This window comes from Eubalaena glacialis, chromosome 3 (genome assembly GCF_028564815.1).
Source record: "Eubalaena glacialis isolate mEubGla1 chromosome 3, mEubGla1.1.hap2.+ XY, whole genome shotgun sequence".
In the NCBI taxonomy this organism is placed as follows: domain Eukaryota; kingdom Metazoa; phylum Chordata; class Mammalia; order Artiodactyla; family Balaenidae; genus Eubalaena; species Eubalaena glacialis.
The window spans coordinates 173,725,811-173,742,608 of NC_083718.1; the positions used below are offsets into that span (position 1 = coordinate 173,725,811).

General features: G+C 41.7%; 1 protein-coding gene across 3 annotated transcripts in view; it reads left to right on the forward strand.

Moving 5' to 3' along the window:
• The window catches only part of WASF2 (WASP family member 2), a 70,064-nt gene that overhangs the window by 26,129 nt on the left and 27,137 nt on the right, over nt 1-16,798 (forward strand). Inside the window, exon 1 of one of the 3 annotated variants that reach the window (XM_061184668.1) lies at nt 9,327-9,479. The exons of the other annotated variants lie outside the window; for them this stretch is intronic. The gene's annotated coding sequence lies outside the window, so the exon portion shown is untranslated. Of the gene's footprint in view, nt 1-9,326; nt 9,480-16,798 lie in introns of those variants that run through there. 3 annotated transcript variants of the gene reach the window in all.

The window sequence follows — 16,798 nt, forward strand, 5'->3', positions numbered from 1 at the left end:
ATACTGTTTTAGCTTAGTGCTAAGAGAGACCAATCTTCATCTTGTTCATTGTTGGGAGGCAGCATTCTGAATGACCTCCAGCCATTCTAGGCTTTCAGAGGTTTCTGAAAAATAAAAAGTAGCTCCTTTCTACAAAAAGCGTTGGGGATGCTCAGCCTCATTAGCAGGGAAATGCACATTAAAACTACAGTGATGTACTGTTTTGTGTCTATCAGATGGGCAAAAATTAAAGTCTGACAAAAAATGTCAGCTAGGATATGAAGCAACCAGAACCCAGCAAACAGTAGTGTAAATGGGTACAACTGTTCTGCAAAACGATTTGGCGTTATCTCATGATTGAAGACGTGCATACCCTCTGACCCAGCAATTCCACTCCTGGATATCTACCCTAAAGAACTCTTGAACATGTGCAGTGGGAGACATGTACAAAGAAGTCCATAGCAACGCTGTTGGCATTAGTAAAAACAAACAAAAAATCCAAACTGGGAAAAAATCCCAGAATCCATCAACTCTAGATCGGATAAATAAATCACAGTGTGGCCATACAGTAGAGCACTATGTAACCGTGGAAATGAGTAAATTGCAACTATAGCAACATGAATGAATCTCAACAAATTGTAGAGTGAAAAATTGCAGAATATACATTATGATTAGATCCCTATAAAGAAACATGTGAGACTAAAAATATAATGTTTAGAGATAAGGTGTGATAAAGTTATCACTATTTGGAGTAGTGTTATCTCATGGTGATGGAGGGAGATGGGTTTGGGGAGAGACATGCAGGGGACTTTAAAGCTAATAGTAATATTTTATATCTATAAATTTTAAAGCATTAAGAAAAGTTTGGTGATACCTGCTCTAGTCTAGTGTTCCCCCCAGTTCTGCTTTCACACACAAACACATTTTTCAGAATGTAAAAACTGAGATTAAGTAATTTAATTGTTCAAAAGAGAAAGCTTATCAGTGACAACCTGGTCTCAAACGCAGTATAGAGCAATTTCTATCATCTTATGTTGCAACTTTCCCATTGTAGATTCTACCGATCAATTAGAAGTGCTTCCACTTGGATTACTGCCTCAGTCTTTCTCCCCTTCATGTAATACATTCTCCACATTGCTGCCAGAGAGAGCTTTCTAAATGCAAATCCGATCATGTCACTCTCTGGCCTCAATCTTAAATAGTTCCCAGTAGCCTTCAGCACACTCCAAGTGCTATAGTGCAGCATACAAGGCTCTCTGTGCCTGGGCTTCTGTCTGCCTTATTAGCCTCACCACTCGTGACTTCCTGCACTTCAGCCACACCAAGCTATTTGCTGTTCTTGGAACGCTGTTTGCCTCTGCACGCATTGCTCCCTCCACCTGAAACTTCTCTTAACTAACCCTTTTTGTCTTTTAAAACACTCTTTTTTTTTTTTTTTTTTTTTTTTTTAATTAATTTGGCCACGCCGAGTGTTAGTTGCGGCACACGGGGTCTTAGTTGCTGCGTGCGGGATCTTCGTTGTGGCATGCGGGATCTTTTAGTTGCGGCATACAAACTCTTAGTTGCGGCATGTGGGATCTAGCTCCCTGACCAGGGATCGACCCCGGGCCCCCTGCATTGGGAGCGTGGAGTCTTAGCCACTGGACCACCGGGGAAGTCCCTAAGACACTCTTTCTTTTTTTTTTTTTAATTTTTTTTTTTTTTTTAAATGCTATTCTTGTCTGCTTACATTCTTTTTATGCATGTATGTATGTATGGCTCTGTTGGGTCTTCGTTTCTGTGCGAGGGCTTTCTCTAGTTGTGGCAAGCAGGGGCCACTCTTCATCGCGGTGCGGGGGCCACTCTTCATCGCGGTGCGCGGGCCTCTCACTATCGCGGCCTCTCGTTGCCGAGCACAGGCTCCAGACGCGCAGGCTCAGTAATTGTGGCTCACGGGCCGAGTTGCTCCGCGGCATGTGGGATCTTCCCAGACCAGGGCTCGAACCCGCGTCCCCTGCATTGGCAGGCAGATTCTCAACCACTGCGCCACCAGGGAAGCCCAAGACACTCTTTCTTAATGACCCCCTCCACCCCTGATCTGAGCTGGATGCCTCCATAACACCTTGAATTTAACATTTGTGGTCACATTTATCACTGAGTATTATTGTTCCCCTTTTTAATTTGTCTCCTTCAGTAGCTTTCGAGCTTTGTGAAAATAGGGGCAGTGTTGAATTCTATCCCCAGTGTGTGGCACAGTGTCTGGTATGTCAGGTTCGTTGAATGAATGAATGAATGAATGAACAAACAGACGAATAATTGGATATCACTTTATACGAATGCCACATGTAGTTTGAAGTTGTCATTTGTTTGACAAATTCTCACCAGTTCTATCTGTATTTATAAATGCAAAAAGGAAAGGAAAGAAGGGAAAGAAAGAAAGGCAGGCAGGCTGGTGAGTGAGTAGATGAGATGGGGAAGAAGTATTGAGGGGAGGGAAGCTAGGAAAGGTTCAGAGGCTTATTAACATTTTAGGCCAAGTGCCTGGAGATTTTAATAACAGCCTGGATTTCTTTCAGGCTGTGGACATGTGCTGATTTTCATGACTTACCCTATTCTAACCTTCCTTAGCCTTTTTGAAAATTTATCTTCTTTGGCTGATAACTGTATCATTCATCTCTCTTTACATTAGGAAGTAAGAGCTTTGAGGTGTGTGACTAGAAGGGAGGTGGCAGATTGCTCATGTTGGTCAGGGTGGCCTTGCTTTTTTTTTTTTTTTTTAATTTTTGCCTTGGTTTTTAATTTTTAACGTCTCACTCTGTACGATTAGACCCCTGATATTTTCTAGGGCTTGGAGAGTGTATGTAGATCCTGTCTTGTGATCTGGTGAGCTACTAGGAATCTTAGTCTAAAACAGAGTTTAAACTTGGACTGTTCAGATTGGGTTCTCTTCCTTCAGGAAGCAGTGCTATAAGACTGGAGGTCCAGACATTCTCCCCATCCTCACCTTCGTGAGGGCCAAAGCACAGGAGCCACTACCTGTAACTTTATTCACTTGGTAAATACTTATTGAGCATTCTCTCTGTGCCTAGTATGGTGGTAGGCACTAGGATTATAGATGACTGATCACCAGCCTCAAAGGATCCAGTCTCGGGCTTCCCTGGTGGCGCAGAGGTTGAGAATCCGCCTGCCAATGCAGGGGACACGGGTTCGAGCCCTGGTCCGGGAGGATCCGCTGAGCCCATGGGCCACAGCTGCTGGGCCCACATGCCCGGAGCCTGTGCTCTGCAGCAAGGGAGGCCACCGCAATGAGAGGCCCACGCACCGCAACGAGGAGTGGCCCCTGCTCGCCGCAACCAGAGAAAAGCCCGCGCACAGCCAAAAATAAAGACCCAATGCAGCCAAAAATAAAAAATAAATAAAGTAAATAAATTTAAAAAAAAACAACCAGAAAACGCCATAATATTAAAAAAAAAAAAGAATCCAGTCTTGTGGGAGAGCAGTAAGAAAATCAGTCATTTTAAAGCAGTGTGATGGGATGGGCATGCACAGGACGTTATGAAAGTTTAAAGAGTGTGTGGGGGAGGGGCACCAAGCTCCTTTGGGGCAAGGCATGTCAAGAGATGTTTCACTTGAGCTCAGTTTTGGAAGACCCTAGAAGTTGGGGGTTGTGGTAGGTGGTTAGACTTGAGCAAAAGTATGGAGGCAAGAGGGAATGTGATGCCATGGGGAGCCATGGGAAGGTCCCTGGAACTTCAGGGAAGGGTATGTACATATGAAGATGTGACAGGAGATGAGACTGGAGCCAAAGAAAGGGACCATACTGTGAATGACCTTTTCTACTTTCCTAAATAAAAAGGGTTATCAGTAGAAGTGTTTTCATTCATCTAATGTTAGATGTTTACTGTTTCTTTTATTGTTGTCTCTTGAGCAACGGAGTTTTATCTAATATTTTATTTCTTTGGTTTGTTCTTTTTATGATCCCTGAATTTGGAGCCCTCTTTCCTTTTATTCTTTAGGTTAACTCCACTTTAGTACCATCTAGTCAAACCCCATACTCAGGCATTGTGGAGAGGATGATGCATTGCTTTTAAGGCAGCTTGGAAGGAGGAGAATTTAAATGACCTTCAAAGACTAATGTCAGACCCCCACGTCAATGTCACTGCAATTCATGCATGCATGGAGAGTGGGAATGGGAACTTAATTATGGAGGAGGGGAATCGTAACCGGCTTGAATGGGTAGTTGAAAGTCCTGCATCCGCCCCTTAGCCTCAAAAAAGGACTTTCTTACATTTGCTGCCAAAGAGGTCATAGGCAGAGCCCACATAAATACCATCCTCCCTCTGGGGTATGTGAGCCAGTCTTATTCTTTTGCTTTCACAGGTGCAGAATAGGTTCACCAAATAGTATTCTGATCTCCATTGAACAGAATTTGGCATCTTATTGTTCTTTTCCAGAAAATCAATCCCTTTAAAGCATGGAACATGGCAATTTTAGGTCAGCAGGCATTTAAAGACACCTTTTAACTTTCAAGGGCTGGCCTAATAAGATATATTTTGTACAAAAATACCAGTGTTACCAAGGTGAGACTTGAATCATTTAAATCTTGAAAGGGGCTTAGTTTTGGCTGCTAGTACACCTTTTACCTGTGAAGTTACTTCTTGTTGTCTTTTAATGGCACTGCCCTTCTGGAGTTCTGTGAGCATCATCAGATATCAGGCTCCATTCCTTCTGCTAACCCTTGGTAACTGTTCAAAATTCATTACAGTGTTTGGAATGAGGGAACCCACAGTGACCCATGTCACTATCCTTTTGGACCATAAAGTAGCCTTCCATAGTTAGCCTGGATGACAGCAGAAGCCAGCCTTAGGTAGTCAGGAACTGCTTCAACGTGGCTACAGTATGAATGACCAAAGGAGTTAGTCATAGTTAGGCTTACCCATTTCATTAATTTGTTTTGAGAAGTCGCATCAGTGAGGGAGAGCTGCACCTTTGGCTCATTAATACAGGGGTCTGAACAGAAAAATTTATTTCAGTGAAATCCTTGAGAGTTGCTGAAAACACATGATGCTTCTTTGTAATTTTTTTTTTCAGCCGCACCTTGCGGCTTGCAGGATCTTAGTTCCCCGACCAGGGATCGAACCCGTGCCCCCTGCATTGGAAGCTTGGATTCTTAACCACTGGACCGCCAGGGAAGTCCCTCTTCGTACTTTAACTATTTATTTATTTGTTTGTTTGTTTGTTTATGGCTGCTCTGGGTCTTTGTTGCTGCACGCGGGCTTTCTCTAGTTGTGGCGAGTGGGTGCTACTCTTCGTTGAGGTTCGCGGGCTTCTCATCGCGGTGGCTTCTCTTGTTGCGGAGCACGGGTTCTAGGTGCGCGTGCTCAGTAGTTGTGGCACTTGGGCTTAGTTGCTTCACGACATGTGGGATCTTCCCGGACCAGGGCTCAAACCCATGTCCCCTGCATTGGCAGGTGGATTCTTAACCACTGCGCCACCGGGGAAGTCCCCCTCTTTGTACTTTAAATAGAACTTTTCTACTTTGGAGGGAAAGTGCTGTACAAACATAGCCCCAGTTGTTACTAGTACAACATATATATTCATACAGTTCTTGCTATTTCTAAAGTTTGAAAAAAGTTCTGTGTTAATCTAAATACAATTTTAATTTTTCTAAACACATATTCATATCTTAAAACAACACTCATTGATAGATTTTGGTAGGAGGTAGAAAAACAAAGCTCAGTCTTCTTAATTCCTCATCTGTGTAAGCCTTTTGCCTCTGTTTATAGAAGTTCTTCAGTGCACAGACCATGGCAGATCCCCTTTTCAAAGCAGTTCATAGAGATTTAGGTATGCAGTTTACTTACTCTTGGTCACCAAGAAGGAGTAAAAATGAAAGAACCAGATGGCTGCTAAGGGAAAATGTTGTAACAGCAAACTTGAGGGGCTAGACCAGAGAGCAAGAGAAGAATACTTGGGGGTAGTCTCAGGGAACTATAATTGCTAGTAACAGAATAGAAATTAGGTAGTGGAAAATGTAGGCTACTGTACCAGAGAGATGCTCCTAACAAATTTTGGCTTGGAATTGTCTTTCTAAGTAAAGCTTTTGTAATTATTGGAATGCCACAGAATTCATCTCTTGGCTTTTTGTCCCACGAAGGCATTAGAATTTAAAACAGACTCTTTGACATGATTTATGGCAGACAAGAAATACCAGTTCAGTTAGGGCAGGTGTTATTTAATTACCCTTCTCTCTGGGAGTGGGGCTTTTCCCACTAAAATTGTTTGTGGGTGAAATCACAACAAAGATCCATAAAGTACAGCTTTATATATATATTTAAAATAGACATCAGTGTCTTGAATTTTTCTAATGTCAAAGGTTAATTTAAAATATTAATGCTGAAAAGATTAATTTAAGATATTAAACCTACTAGGCAAGAATACATGTACATATTGTAATTACTTCCTTTTTACAATTAAGGTAATTGGATTATATTTAATGAGCTATTTACATTTAATAATTAAAAAAGACATCTTTTCAGTATTCCCCATATGCAGAAAGAGATTGAGGGGGGGAGACTCATTTCTGATATAATTATCTTTACTTGGGCTAAAAAGGAAAAACAATTGTGCTTTTTAGAAAAATGCTCAGAAGAATTTTATTTTATTTTATTTTATTTTATTTTTGGGGGGGGATTTTATTTATTTTTTTATTCAAACAGAAAGTCACAAAAATTATAATCATCCTCATCAGTTCACTCAGTCCCATGTAATTACTTTTTTTTCATCTTAAGAATATTATTTTAAAATATACATACAGTCATCACCCGTTATCTGCAGTTTCACTTCCCACGGTTTCAGTTACCCGAAGTCAACAGCAGCCCAAAATTATTAAATGGAAAATTACAGAAATAAACAATTCATAAATTTTAAATTGCACACCATTCTGAGTAGCATAATGAAGTCTCACACCATCCTGCTCCATCTTGCCCTGAACATGAATCATCCCTTTGTCCAGCATATCCACGCTGTGTATGCTACCTGCCCGTTAGTCACTTAGCAGCCATCTCGGTTGTCAGATCAGTTGTTGAGGTGTCGCAGTGCTTGTGTTCAGGTAATCCTTATTTTACCTAATAATGGCCCCAAAGTGCAAGAGTAGTGATACTGGCAATTCAGATATGCCAAAGAGAGGCCGTAAAGTGCTTCCTTTAAGTGAAAAGGTGAAAGTTCTCGACTTAACAAGGAAAGAAAAAAAATATCGTGTATATATAGGGTTCAGTACTTTCAGGCATCCTTGGGGGAGTCTTGGAATGTATCACCCTTGGAGAAAGGGGGACTACTGTATACAGTTTAGGAAATACCCATAGGAATGTGTTTTGTGGTTCATTGTAAAAGAAGATGAAAGATTAGGCACTTAAAAAAAAAAAAGTCCATGATGACAAGATTTCATGAGCTCAACAGTGCACAGAGAATGAAGCTTAGTGACTTTCAGGGACCCCGTAGGTAAAAGTAACCCATCAGAAGTGACAGAACCCCAGATGCCTAGCTGTTTGAAAACAGGAGTTTGTTTGAAAAGCAATAGCATCTGAACATGTTATCTGAGGCTGGCACTTTAAATGAGCCAGTGTTTATGTTGTCTAAAGTGAAAGATGTGAAGCCCCTGAGCAGCTGGCTAAAACTGGGTGTAGAGAGGGAGAAAGCAGTGTGTTATTCTCATTAACACCATTTCAGTTCTAGGGTAAATATGTCAGGAAGGCTTTCTTAGGTTAGCACGTAGTCTTTTTTTCGAGGGGGAAGAAACTGGTCTGTGGTTTGGTGGCACTTGTGTATGAAAATGAGAAATATGGGCATGGTCTTGGTTTGGGTGTTTTGTGAAGAGTCATTGTGGTGTCATAGACACAGATGGACCTGGGTTTAAAAGCTGACTGTGTGACTTTGATAAAGTTACAGAACTGCTTTTAGTTTTTTAGTTCTCTCATCTGTAAAATCAGAAAGCTACTACTTAACCTTTCAGAAGTGTTTTAAAGATTAGATTTGTTCAAGAAAATGTGAATGAATACCTGACACATTTTCGGTAGACACTACAGAATACAAAGAAGTTTTAAGAATCCCACCCTTGGCTCCCAATAGCTGCTGCTGTTACTACTGATTCTGTTAGGTTTAAGGATATTTTGTTTTTCAGTTCCTATATTTAAAGAATTATACACTCCCAAAATCTGTGCTACAATGTAGAATGTAGTGACTGCCATAAAAGGATCAGCATACTTTTTGGCACTTTCAGAGAGGGAGATATGACTTCAGACAAGAAGAGTCAAGGAAGACTTCTTACAAGTGGTGACATTTGCCTTGGGCCTTTAAGATGAAAGGATTTTTAAAAATTTTTTTTTAATTTTTAAGAAATGCCACAATCCAAATAATAGTACCTTTGAGACTATTTGCTTTCAAAGTACATAAAGTGAAAATATTGAATTGACTCTTGACTATGATTTGGAAGACTGATACCCTTTGTCTTAATCCTTAAAATTGGTATAATGTAAGCAGAGGCCATCCATTTCTTTCTCAGCACTTGTCTTCACACTCCCGGAGAACCTGTTTCAGAAGGTAAGAGGCCCACCTACTGCTTGGTTTCCACTGAGACCAAAGAAAAGAGAACCAATTAGGAGAGCCCTTTGTGTAATGCTCAGTGCTGTTTAATTTGACCTGTTCTCCTTAAATTATTTTATTACCACTAGGCGGTAAGTCCAAACAAACTCAGCTTTCCTTTGAATTAGCAATAATGAGAGCTCTCAGTTATTGAGTACCTACTGGGTGCTAGATACCTCTCTAGAAGGCTTACGTATGTTATCTCATTTTATCCTTAGAACCATCCTGTGAGGTAGGTTTTATTTTCCCCATTTTACAGATGAGGCTTAGAGAGATTAACCAGCCCAAAATCATATATAACTAGTGGCTCAGGGAATCCTTGAGTCTCTTGACTGAACTTGCCTCTGGGTTCACCAAGCTGTATTGATTTTTGAATGTGGTAAGCACCTATATGAGTATTAACTTTAAAAAAGAAAAGAGAAATTGTCTGTCATTATTAATTATGATTATTCAGAAAATTAATTAAATATGTTGTTCAAGGGACTTCCTTGGTGGTCCAGTGGTTAAGATTCCGCGCTCCCAATGCAGGGGGCCTGGGTTCGATCCCTGGTCAGGGAACTAGATCCCGCATGCCGCAACTAAGACCCGGCGCAGCCAAATTAAAAAAAAAAAATGTTATTCAAATATGTTATATGCATATGATGATGATATCCTACCTACTTGCAGTGCTTTCTTATTTGTTTGATTTCAGGATACCTGTTATTCCTTTTAAAAGTACTCCATGGTATACACTTATTGAAGATAAATTGAAATTAATCTGACTTTAAGAATTTTACAGTACGTCTTTATGATTTGGGACCTTGCAAAACTAGAGTGGAAATCAATTCTGACTTAAACTGGAAGCTTGTGGCTTTAATCGCTGGGAGAAGGGAAATAAGGAGGTAAGCCCCGTGATTACCCTTTCTGTCTAGATGTATATTCTAACCATGGAGCAAGGAGGGGGATCCCAAGCAGAGCACATTAGTCTTACTGAACTGAAGAGACAGAAATTGTAGTTCAAGGGAGGCTGAGGCAACTGGAAGCTGTGAGGTAGAGTTCTGGAAAAGAGGGAGCTATGCAGAAAACTGTTCTAGAAGTCTTCTCAGGGTCCTCTTGAGGCTTGGTGGATCACCCACATGCCTGGTGGGGTCAAGCCACAGGAGGTTGGGGAAAGAGGGACCAGGAAGTTATGAGCTAACTGGTTCCCAGTGCAGGGATATGTTTGAATTCCTACCAGCCAGAGGAGAGAGCCCATGTGGCTCACTCTCCAGCAGAGATCCAGTAGACAGCATCCAGTAGAGATCACAGAAGGGCCACATCTGTACTGGGGCTAAAAGATCCAATAGAGTAAAGGCTGCTCAAGACCCACCCTAACAAAGCTTAAAAGCAAGCCTCAGACATACCAAATTGAACCGAAAGTCACTTAACTGCCTACAGGAACAAAGCCCAGCACTCTTGAAACCAAGACAACAATGCTAGTTACTCAACATTGTAAAATCACAATGTCCAACATCCAATCAATCAAAAGTTACCAGGAAAATGTGGCCCATAATTAGGAGAAAAATCAGTCAGTAGAAACACTAAGAAATGACAAAGGTGGGACTTCCCTGGTGGTCCAGTGGCTAAGACTCCACGCTTCCAATGTAGGGAGCCCAGGTTCGATCCCTGGTTGAGAAACTAGATCCCACATGCATGCCGCAACTAAGAGTCCACATGCTGCAACTACAGATCCCGCATGCCTCAACTAAACATGCCGCATTGAAGATCCCACGTGCTGCAACTAAGACCCGGTGCAACCAAAATAAATAAATACATACATAAGTATTTTTTTAACAAAAGAAAAGAAATGACAGAGGTGATGGAATTACCAGACACGGATATTAAAACAGCTGTTATATCTATGTTCAAGCATATAAAGGAAAATATGAACATACTAGTTAGGAGGTAAACATTTTAGCTTTGCAAATAAACAGTGGAATTTGGTTCCAGTCTCTTTTATTTTTATTATCTTTCTTCTTCCCATGCTGTTGATGATTTGGTAAAATTTGAATATTCTCTTGTAAGTCTGAGTCATAGAATCATATCATTTCAGTGTTGGAAAGAACTTTTTTTTTTTTTTTTTGGCTGTGTTGGGACTTCGTTGATGCGCGCAGGCTTTCTCTAGTTGCAGTGAGCGGGGACTACTCTTCGTTGCGGTGCGCGGGCTTCTCATTGCAGTGGCTTCTCTTGTTGTGGAGCACAGGCTCTAGGCGCTCGGGCTTCAGTAGTTGTGGCGCAAGGGCTTCAGTAGTTGTGGCACGTGGGCTCTAGAGCGCAGGCTCAGTAGTTGTGGCACACGGGCTTAGTTGCTCCGTGGCATGTGGGATCTTCCCGGACCAGGGATCGAACCTGTGTCCCCTGCATTGGCAGGCAGATTCTTATCCACTGCGCCACCAGGGAAGCCCGGAAAGAACTTTTAAAGATCATCTTGTTCACCCTCTCATAGTGTAGAAAAAGAAATATTATATTTCATTGATTCTGAGATGTACATTTTCCCTACATTTTAACATTTCTTGAATCATGATGCATTTTAGATTTGATGAAATACCATAAAAGCCCATTAGAATTGTGACTTTTCCGTAAATTCTTAGTGGTAGAATTCAAGACTTTCTAGAAAACTTCCCTTCTTTATTCTTTATATCCAGATCCTGCCCAGTTCAGATCTTTATTCCAGGAAGTCTGTTCAGTTCAAAGTGATCTTTTCATCCTTTCTATTGTCATCATTGCATCATTCGTTTGATAACTGAACTTCTGTTTGCTATGTTGTTACTTAACTGTTTTATCTGTCTCAATTAAATTATAAGCTCTTAGAGTCAGGGGAGAGATTTTATATTTCTTTGTGTTTTCTAGTGTCTACTTGATAAATATTCATTGATTGATAAGGATGCTATAATTAGTAATTAGCCATTTATACAACCTGAAGCTTATTAATAGTGTTGTTTAATGGTTAACTATGTGCCAGAACTAAGTGCTAGATAGATGTAGAATTAGTACTTCTATTACTGCTGCTGCTGCTACTACTAGTACTACTATTACAGTCACTACTACTATTATTGTAATTATTCTGAGCTACGTACTATGTTAAGCATTTTATACATGCATCATTTCATTTTTCTTCACAACAACCTTAAAAACTAAGGATCACTGTACTAATTTTAACAGATTAGGAAAAAGACTAAGAGATTGACTGCTTGCCAAGGTCCCAAAGCTGAAATTTGGCAGTAGTGGGTTGAAATCCACACCTCTTTCTCTAATGTCCATGCTCTTGCTGCTCTACATCACTGCTTATTAGGTTTTGAGGGCTTTGGTAACCTAGTAAACTGAGGGTAGAAAGAAAAGAAATGGGCACTTACTTTTCACTCTGTTCAAGGACTTTTCCTTATAAATCCCATGTTTTGAATGGTGAGTAGACCTTGTGAGAGGAAGTAGATGTACAGCTGCCCTTTGCTGCTCTTAGTTGCTGGCAGCTTGGCTGTTAGTGATAGATGAGTGTGTGACCCTTTTTCAGCAATGAATTCTTGTTACAGCTGGCAGAATAGAATAGTTGATGTGGAATTTCATGGCAGTTTGCTTCATAATTCCACTCCCTGGTGTTCAGATGTAGTTGTGATTGCTAGGTCTCTCTCCTCACTTAAGTTGGTATATTAACAGTCACATCCAGGACTACTGCTTCTGTCTGCTCCATGACCACACGGTGTGTTTGTGTATTGCCCTGAGCTGTCAGCAAAACATTTTGCTGAATTTCCTTTTTTGTTGTTTGTCTATACCTTTTTCCCCCTGGCCTTTCTCATTTGTGTAAAACTGGTTTCTTTTTTGGCCTTTTTATCCCAGAGATGGAGTAGTTACTGCAGAGAGAAGCTTGAAATATGAAGAGAAGTATCATAGAGACTAACACGCATAGTTAGAGAGCTAGCAGGTTGAAATGAGACTTACTCAGTGCCTGACGTGCTGTTTGGCCCTGATTATCTCCTTCCTCCCTCATTTTCAAACTTGCCTCTGTATCTAATCCACCGGTGGGTGCTCCAGTGCCTTGTCTGTAGGGAGCTTAACCCAGTGCAGTAGACTACTTGCAAGAACCAGGAAAGAAAGGTTACAACCTAGCCCCATTTTCTCCATCCCTGGGTAAGGTAGTAAACTGGGATTAGACACTTCCATAAAAACCCACTGTGTGGGGCTTCCCTGGTGGCGCAGTGGTTAAGAATCTGCCTGCCAATGCAGGGGACACGGGTTCAAGCCCTGGTCCGGGAAGATCCCACATGCTGCGGAGCAACTAAGCCCGTGCGCCACAACTACTGAGCCTGTGTTCTAGAGCCTGTGAGCCACAACTACTGAGCCCATGTGCCACAACTACTGAAGCCCGCATGCCTAGAGCCCACGCACCGCAACGAAGAGTAGCCCCCGCTCACCACAACTAGAGAAAGCCCGCACACAGCAACAAAGACCCAACGCAGCCAAAAATAAATAAATAAAATAAATTAAAAAAACAACAACAAAAAAACCCCACTGTGTGTTCCCATACGGTAGCACATGTCCAGGTTAGGCTTCCTCCCAGCTCCTCAAGCGCATGTACTTGGAGAGGAATGCATTTTGTATCTATCCTCATCTCAAATTTTTGGCCACTACCAACTGGTGATCACTCTTTTCTGTTATTGGCTATAAATAAGGGAAGCTCTTAAAAATAAAGAAGACTTTATTAGGGCTTGTGTGAGCTATTGACACATTTCTAATAATCTTGTGAGCTGATTTGTTGAGTTTTGTTTTTTTTTTTTTTTTGGTTGAGATTTGATACTTTGTTTTGTTTTGTGAGTTAGTATTTTTTTTTTAATATTTATTTATTTATTTGGCAGTGCCAGGTCTTAGTTGCGGCATGCAGGATCTTTAGTTGCAGCATGAGAACTCTTAGTTGCAGCATGTGGGATCTAGTTCCCTGCCAGGGATCGAACCCAGGCCCCCTGCATTGGGAGCATGGAGTCTTAGCCACTGGACCACCAGGCAAGTCCCTCCTTCACCTATTTCTTTCTTCCCCCCCTCCCCTCTGGCAACCACCTGTTTGTTCTCTGTATCTGTAATTGTTTCTGTTACTTTTTTTTTTTTTTTGGCCCCGCCATGCAGCTTGTGGGAACTTGGTTTCCCAACCAGGGATTGAACCTGGGTCACAGCAGTGAAAGCACCGAATCCTAACCACAGACCACCGGGGAACTCCCTGTTTCTGTTACGTTTGTTCATTTGTTTTTTAGATTCCATATATAAGTAAAATCATACAGTATTTGTCTGACTTATTGCACTTAGCATAATACCCTCTAGGTCCATCCATGTTGTTGCAAAGGCAAGATTTCATTCTTTTTTTTTTTTCTTTTTTTTTTTTAATATTTATTTATTTTATTTTTGGCTGCATCAGGTCAAGCATGCAGAATCTTTTCATTGGGGCGTGCAGGCTTCTCTCTAGTTGTGGCGCAGGCGCTCAGTAGTTGTGGCACGTGGGCTCTGTAGTTTCAGCATGCAGGCTCTCTAGTTGTGGCTCGATTGCTCAGTAGTTGCAGCGTGGGCTTAGTTGCCCTACAGCATGTGGGATCTTAGTTCCCTGACCAGGGATCGAACCTGCGTCCCCTGCATTGGAAGGCAGATTCTTAACCACTGGACCACCGGGGAGGTCCCATACCACATCTTCTTTATCTGTTCATCTATTGATGGGCACTTGGGTTGCTTCCATATCTTGGCTATTGTAAATAATGCTGCAATGAACTTAGAGGTGCAGATATCTTTTTCTTTTTTTATATAAATTTATTTATTTATTTGTTTTTATTTTTGGCTGTGTTGGGTCTTCATTGCTGTGCATGGGCTTTCTCTAGTTGTGGCGAGAGGGGGCTACTCTTCATTGCAGTGCACGGACTTCTCATTGTCGTGGCTTCTCTTGTTGCAGAGCACGGGCTCTAGGTGCGCAGGCTTCAGTAATTGTGGGACGCAGGCTCAGTAGTCGTGGCTCGCGGGCTCTAGAGCGCAGGCTCAGTAGTTGTGGCACATGGGCTTAGTTGCTCCGCAGCATGTGGGACCTTCCCAGGCCAGGGCTCGAACCCGTGTCCCCTGCATTGGCAGGCAGATTCTTAACCACTGCGCCACTAGGGAAGCCCCAGATATCTTTTCGAATTAGTGGGGGTTTTTTTCCCCTTTGGATAAATACCCAGGAGTGGAATTGCTGGATCAAAAGTAAGCCCTTTTAGATGGATAGTTTGGAGTATTTCAAACCATTCCATTTTTAAAAATTTTTTAATTTATTTTTTAATTTTTGGCTGCGTTGGGTCTTCCTTGCTGTACAAGGGCTTTCTCTAGTTGCGGCGAGCGGGGGGCTACTCTTCGTTGTGATGTGCTGGCTTCTCATTGTGGTGGCTTATCTTGTTGCAGAGCATGGGCTCTAGGCGCGCAGGCTTCACTAGCTGTGGCGCACGGGCTTAGTTGCTCCGCAGCATGTGGGATCTTCCCGGACCAGAGCTCGAACTCGTGTCCCCTGCATTGGCAGGCGGATTCTTAACCACTGCGCCACCAGGGAAGTCCCCTAGACCATTCCATTTTGGTGAATTAGGTATTGCTAGAAATTGGCATTAGGTTGGGAAAGTAAAATGAACTTTGTGTCTGTTACTGAAAGTTATCAGTGATAACATTGTAGACCCTGTGTAATTGGGGTCTTAGAACAGGGAACTTGGGCAAAGGTGGAGATCCAGGAAATATTTTACGTTAATAAATCGTTTCTTTGGAGCTCAGAATACTTTGCAAACAAAATCTCAGTTTCGTATAGCACCTCTCAAGCATTTTTTTTAGTGCAGTTCACAGCCGAACTAGAAAGGTGAATTAAAAGTTTTTCCCCAATTGCTAGTCATCATTAGGCTAAGAACTAGAATCCAGGTTTCCAATTCACAGTTTAAGTGTGTTTTCTTTTGGACAACCAGACGGATCCTACTAAAAAGAGAGCCTAATTTTGGCCATTTAAAAGGCAGTTTTCGGGCTTCGCTGGTGGCGCAGTGATTAAGAATCCGCCTGCCAATGCCGGGGACACGGGTTCAAGCCGTGGTCCGGGAAGACGCCGCGGAGCAACTAAGCCTGTGCACCACGACTACTGAGCCTGCGTGCCACAACTACTGAAGCCGGCGCGCCTAAAGCCTGTGCTCCGCAACAAGAGAAGCCACAGCAATGAGAAGCCTGCGCACCGCAATGGAGAGTAGCCCCACTCGCTGCAACTAGAGAAAGCCCGCGCGCAGCAACGAAGACCCAGCGCAGCCAAAAATAAATAAATAAATTTAAAAATAAAAGGAGTTTTCTATGGAATAGTTGATACTAGAAGAAACTAATTTTGAAGTAAAAGTTATCCCCCAATTTTAGCTTTAAGAGCAAAGCTATGGTTAGAGCCTGAAGAGTAATAAAAGTAAGAACAAAAGGTGGTATTTCTCCCAAAAGATAACAGAAAGTTATGGAATTACCAGATGTGAATGGTCCTTGATATACAGTGTGTTCAAGGAGTAAGATACTGTAGTTTGGAAGTCCTGTTTCCCTGGGCTGCTTTCCCAAAACCAAATTAGGACAAGAAGGAGCTTTACATTTATTGAATGTAGGTCCATAGCTGGTGTCATTCCTTTATGAAATTGGAAATTTCTCCTGGTTTTAGATCACAAGTAAGCTTTTTTTCTTGGTTCTCCCAGTCAGATAGTTTCTTTGTCCACCCTAGGAGTTCCATTTGTCTTGCTAGCTCTTTTGAACATTACTCTAGTGACCTAAACTGATTTGTCAGTAACTTCTTATGTTTGGAGAGAGTCTGGTTATATTTGTAGGTTTAGCCCCACCCTGTATTTCAGTGGGAAGTGGGTAGGTGCTTAAGTCTATAATGAGGCATTCCTCCTTGTGATTGTTGCATGATAGTGAGGACTGCTATATGCAACAGTAAATTCATACTTCTTTAAACATTTTAACAGACAGACTTAGATTACAGTAAACCTGTGTGTTGTGTATTATTTTGAAGTCAAATGATTATTTGACTTTTCAGTTGAGATTCTTGAACCGCTGTGAAATATACATTCTTTAACATAAAGAAATTTATCTCTTGAAAGAGGAAACTGGCCTACAAAGCAAAGCTCTTCTCATATGCCCCCATCCAAAGTGCTGTTAACTATAGAACAGTGGGAAATGCTGAAGTGAA